We start from the raw sequence: 6280 nt of genomic DNA, 5'->3' as shown, positions 1-6280 counted from the left end.
CCAGTGGGTCAGAAGTTTACATACACTCAATTAGTATTTGGTAGCATTGTCTTTAAATTGTTTAACCTCTCTGGGATATGTGGGACGGTAAGCGTCCCACCTCGCCAACAGCCAGTGAAGGTGCAGGGCGCCAAATTCGAAACAACAAAAATCTCATAATTAACATTCCTCAAGCATACAAGTATTTTACACCATTTTAAAGATGGAATTCTCGTTAATCCAGCTACAGTGTCTGAGTTCAAAAAGGCTTTACAGCGAATGCACCACAAATAATTATGTTGGGTCACCATCAACTCACAGAAAAACACAGCCATTTTTCCAGCCAAAGAGAGGAGTCACAAAAAGCACAAATAGAGATAAAATGAATCACTAACCTTTGATGATCTTCATCAGATGACACTCATAGGACTTCATGTTACACAATACATGTATATTTTGTTTGATAAAGTGCATATTTATATCAAGAAATCTCATTTTACATTGGCGCGTTATGTTCAGTAGTTCTAAAACATGCTGTGATTTGCAGAGAGCAACATCAATTTACATAAATGTTGACGAAAATGCAAGTGTTATACATGGAATTAGTGATATACTTCTCCTTAACCTTTCTGATCTCCCCATCCCGGATCCGGGATCGTGAATACAGACTCAAGCTCATTACCATAACGCAACGTTAACTATTCATGAAAATCGCAAATGAAATGAAATAAATATTGATACAAACTGAACAACTAGAAAGCAACAGTCCATTATTACTTAAAGACATGAAGGTCAGTCAAACCGGCTTGCTTTAGGACCACACGGACATCACAGAGCAAACGAATAGAAGCAGCTGTTGTTTGTGTGTGTTTCCAACTCGTTGGAAAAACAAGCAGAGTAGAAACTGACTACTCTTTATTTGATTGATGTAGCTGGCAAGGTAACTGCTGTTTGACTTAACAGAAAAAAGTGTTTATTCCCAGTGCTGATCTCGTAGTGTAACTGACATGTAAAGTTAGCTATTGTTGCTCTCAACTGAAGTTCTGTCTCAAGTGAATTAACTATCTTGATAGCTAGCTAGCTTGTAGCTACCACAGCCAGTAGCTACCACAGCCAGTTTAGCCACTCTAGCCTCTAGCTATCTGCCATGTAGCACTATCTATCAGCTGTTGAGTGTATGGAAATGTTTTGTAGCCTTTGTTTTGTCCCGTTTCAATAGAAGTAAATGAACTTGGCTCGTTTTCGTCAGTTGATGTACCATTAGAGCAAGCCAAAAGATAGCTAATGTTAGCTATTATTTTGCTTCAATCACACTAGACCTGAATCAAATGATGAAACCAACAACCAAACAATTGAAGACCAATAATCTGACGTTTTTTTGATAGTGCAATGTGAGTTTTTATAGAGTCAGTATAGCACTGTAACATTATTGATCTGTCAGTTTCCCAAGCTAATTCCTTATATTCACACTGTCATGGTATAAACAGCTCTACAGGCTTCACTGTCGTTGTGCACAGTCAGTACACAACACTATGCTCATCATGTCTTAGCAGGATCAGATGTTGACAGGTGTCCCAGCATGGTCAGACTGGGAAGACCAGTCTAGTTAGCAGTGAATGGATACAAAGTTCCATCTTGATTTGATGGGTAAGCTACAGTCAGGGATCTGGGAATAATGGTCAATTCAATTATTGAACCATTGATTCTATTCTTGGATAATATAATGTGTACATGTACACCAAGGTAATTCTTTGTCATTCCTCATCTGAGCAGGATCAGATGGTGACAGTGGCCTCAGCAGGGACAGGCAACCAAGGAAGTCCAGTCTGTGACGGCGCTGAGAAGAAATTTTGCAGATGCAACACTTTATTCACTCTTTGCAGCAAACACTGGACTTAAAAGATTGAAACTATTTTAAAGCAGTCTGACAAAACTCTTAAGTTGATTTCCAAACTGTATCAAGGGTTAATAGAGGCTTTTCCCAATGTCGCAAAACATTTTATAACAAAAATGTGAGGAAGACCTGGGAGAGACTATTGATGATGATGACTAGATATAGATATGTTACAATTTTCAGTCATGTTCATATTATCTCAGACATAAATTACTGCAGTTTAAGACTATGCATAGAAACTGAATATCAGGCACTCAGAAATGTAATTCCTCTGCTGGAGGTCTAAAACACAAATGTGGACATACTTGCATCTCTTATGAAGGCTGGCTGAATTCAGGCGAAGTGTATGTTCTTTTATCTCAGCATGTCTACAGGTTCTCCCTTCTCACAGTTTTTGTTTGCTTGGAAATGTTGATACTGGAGACTGTTATCAGAAGAAACTGTGTAACCTAGTATTTATAGTGGCTAAGAAATGCATTGCCATTAATTGGAAGGCTGGTTATCCTCCCACAGTCACAATGGATGGCAGAAATGTCAAGTTATGTATCACTAGATTTGATTTATTAAAGAATTAAGGGTATCCTGTGCAACTTTCATAAGGTATACCTTATATGGAATACTGTACGACAAAAGGAGTCTATTGTATTGAAAACATGCCCACGTCAGGGAGATACCTATTTACGCAATCCCTAGCTGCTGGGCTGCTCAGTCCTGGCCCTGGGGGTCTTCCGTACTGCTGGTTCTCACTCTGGCCTTGGCCTAACACACCTAAAACCAATAATGAATATTTCACTAAGATCCTAAAGCTGAGTGGGGTGTGTTGGGTTGTGGCGCTACAGGGCGGTGGACCTCTAGGTGTAGAACGGGGCAAACCAGCTGTGTGCAAGTAAAAAGGGCCTTACAGTACTATTATGCCTATGACATGAATTATACTGCCCACTGTAATTATTGGGACGGTGAAGCATGTTTCTTCTTTTGGCTCTATACTCCACAAGTTTGAATTTGAAATCAAACAAATGTCATAGCTCCAAGACATGCTAAGCTCTCACCATTACAATAACAGGGGAGGCTAGCATTTGTATATGTGTGCGTCAATAACGTTTTCACTCATCATTATTCATGATTCATTCAGGATTATCAATAATCATGGTAGCATCCACATTCATGTAGAAGTGTTCAGAAACATATTGTTATTTACAGTAAAAGTGACCACAAAATTAACATAATCGTATTAGATTCTGTAGAAATGCAAGAAATGAGCTTTAGATGACCCAAAAAATTCTGAGGGAGGACCCCCAGACAGGTTATGTCTCCCTCCCCACTTCTAAAACCAAAGTTGTGCCCCTGGAAATAAGTGTTCTTATATTTATTTCTCATCTGGTCATATTAATCCAACTCCACGATAAAACCGAAGTAGCCTGCCAGGCATAATTGAAAAACGGTCCTGCGGGAAAGCGAGCAGCCTCCATTCGCTATTGAAGTGCATACAGCTGACCTGTCTTTTTTCCCCTACCCCTGTTCTTGCCCATTAAAAATGCCCAATTCTATATCAAACTACTTTTACATTTAAGTAAATACTATATTTAATTGAGAATGATGGGTGAAGGAACAGAGCACAAGCTTTTTCTGCAGCTTTCTCAAATCATCCATAGCCTATAGTCAGTCGCTCCATGCAGCCCATACATGTTTTGATTTCTAAGACATGCAAAGGTTTGTGTCATTTACAACTAAAGTTGCCAAATAACTCTAAATCTATCGTACACGACCAAATTATCATTTTTACCCTCAACATAGCCACTTTATATGCGCACCTGCCCTGGAATGGGAAAAATGGCCTTTCTATTTTATTCAGCTAAATTTCATTATATCCTTCTTACTATAAAATCACATAATATAAAATAATGGCACGGGACTTAAGAATATATTGTCAGTTAATTAACAAGCCTACAGCCTATGGCATGGAGCATAGCCAGATAACATACAGTAGGCCAACTCATTCTGTTCTTCTGAAATACATTTTCTTCATTTCATAATGTTTCTTTAGACCTGTCTGAAATAAATAATGGATTTATTGTGATGGTGTTTATTCAATTCATTTATTATACTTTTTTTTTAACATGTAGATGTTCCAAGGGCGTTATCAGTGGCTTGTATGCAGCTCCTATGCGTGGAGGCCTGAAGATACTAAACCATGTTAATGTTTAATTAATGGTCAATTACTGTGAGACCGGAAGACTTTTGCATGACCCCAACAGCTCATGCATGGGTATAAGCCTGTGTAGGAGGATTGTGCTGACATTATGAAGTAACATACGTCCCAGTCAGATATTTTACATGAATATTCACAGACGCACTGTATATACAGACTCATGCATACTGTAGTGTATCTCGGACCTGCCTGGTGTGTTCCTTGTTCTTCATGATGCTCTCTGCGCTTTTAACGGACCTCTGAGACTATCACAGTGCAGGTGCATTTATACAGAGACTTGACTACACACAGGTGGATAGTATTTATCATCATTAGTCATTTAGGTCAACATTGGATCATTCAGAGATCCTCACTGAACTTCTGGAGAGAGTTTGCTGCACTGAAAGTAAAGGGGCTGAATAATTTTGCACGCCCAATTTTTCAGTTTTTGATTTGTTAAAAAAGTTTGAAATATCCAATAAATGTCGTTCCACTTCATGATTGTGTCCCACTTGTTGTTGATTCTTCACAAAAAAATACAGTTTTATATCTTTATGTTTGAAGCCTGAAATGTGGCAAAAGGTCGAAAAGTTCAAGGGGGCCGAATACTTTCGCAAGGCACTGTAAGTATGTTTTTGGGGTATCTTTTATTTATTTTATTTTTATATTTCACCTTTATTTAACCAGGTAGGCTAGTTGAGAACAAGTTCTCATTTGCAACTGCGACCTGGCCAAGATAAGGCATAGCAGTGTGAACAGACAACACAGAGTTACACATGGAGTAAACAATTAACAAGTCAATAACACAGTAGAAAAAAGGGGAGTCTATATATACATTGTGTGCAAAAGGCATGAGAAGGTAGGCAAATAATTACAATTATGCAGATTAACACTGGAGTGATAAATGATCAGATGGTTATGTAAAGGTAGAGATAGAGATATTGGTGTGCAAAAGAGCAGAAAAATAAATAAATAAAAACAGTATGGGGATGAGGTAGGTGAAAATGGGTGGGCTATTTACCAATAGACTATGTACAGCTGCAGCGATCGGTTAGCTGCTCAGATAGCAGATGTTTGAAGTTGGTGAGGGAGATAAAAGTCTCCAACTTCAGCGATTTTTGCAATTCGTTCCAATCACAGGCAGCAGAGAACTGGAACGAAAGGCGGCCAAATGAGGTGTTGGCTTTAGGGATGATCAGTGAGATACACCTGCTGGAGCGCGTGCTACGGATGGGTGTTGCCATCGTAACCAGTGAACTGAGATAAGGCGGAGCTTTACCTAGCATGGACTTGTAGATGACCTGGAGCCAGTGGGTCTGGCGACAAATATGTAGCGAGGGCCAGCCGACTAGAGCATACAAGTCGCAGTGGTGGGTGGTATAAGGTGCTTTAGTGACAAAACGGATGGCACTGTGATAAACTGCATCCAGTTTGCTGAGTAGAGTGTTGGAAGCAATTTTGTAGATGACATCGCCGAAGTCGAGGATCGGTAGGATAGTCAGTTTTACTAGGGTAAGTTTGGCGGCGTGAGTGAAGGAGGCTTTGTTGCGGAATAGAAAGCCGACTCTTGATTTGATTTTCGATTGGAGATGTTTGATATGGGTCTGGAAGGAGAGTTTAGAGTCTAGCCAGACACCTAGGTACTTATAGATGTCCACATATTCAAGGTCGGAACCATCCAGGGTGGTGATGCTGGTCAGGCGTGCGGGTGCAGGCAGCGAACGGTTGAAAAGCATGCATTTGGTTTTACTAGCGTTTAAGAGCAGTTGGAGGCCACGGAAGGAGTGCTGTATGGCATTGAAGCTCGTTTGGAGGTTAGATAGCACAGTGTCCAAGGACGGGCCGGAAGTATATAGAATGGTGTCGTCTGCGTAGAGGTGGATCAGGGAATCGCCCGCAGCATAAGAAACATCATTGATATATACAGAGAAAAGAGTCGGCCCGAGAATTGAACCCTGTGGCACCCCCATAGAGACTGCCAGAGGACCGGACAGCATGCCCTCCGATTTGACACACTGAACTCTGTCTGCAAAGTAATTGGTGAACCAGGCAAGGCAGTCATCCGAAAAACCGAGGCTACTGAGTCTGCCGATAAGAATACGGTGATTGACAGAGTCGAAAGCCTTGGCAAGGTCTATGAAGACGGCTGCACAGTACTGTCTTTTATCGATGGCGGTTATGATATCGTTTAGTACCTTGAGCGTGGCTGAGGTACACCC

General features: G+C 40.5%; 1 long non-coding RNA gene across 2 annotated transcripts; it reads left to right on the top strand.

Moving 5' to 3' along the window:
• The first annotated feature begins 834 nt into the window (after positions 1-834).
• On the top strand, positions 835-4321 carry LOC110522475. 2 transcript variants are annotated; one of them, XR_002473322.2, is made up of 3 exons: positions 835-919; positions 1530-1626; positions 1753-4321. It is a non-coding gene; the product is annotated as an uncharacterized LOC110522475 (long non-coding RNA). The 2 variants fall into 2 exon arrangements; XR_002473323.2 differs by having other exon boundaries at positions 838-919; positions 1533-1626.
• Positions 4322-6280: the final 1959 nt, after the last annotated feature.

The sequence above is a fragment of the Oncorhynchus mykiss genome, chromosome 4, assembly GCF_013265735.2.
Source record: "Oncorhynchus mykiss isolate Arlee chromosome 4, USDA_OmykA_1.1, whole genome shotgun sequence".
Classification (NCBI taxonomy): domain Eukaryota; kingdom Metazoa; phylum Chordata; class Actinopteri; order Salmoniformes; family Salmonidae; genus Oncorhynchus; species Oncorhynchus mykiss.
Note: the sequence above shows the minus strand (reverse complement) of the source record. Positions and strands in the feature narration are given on the sequence as shown.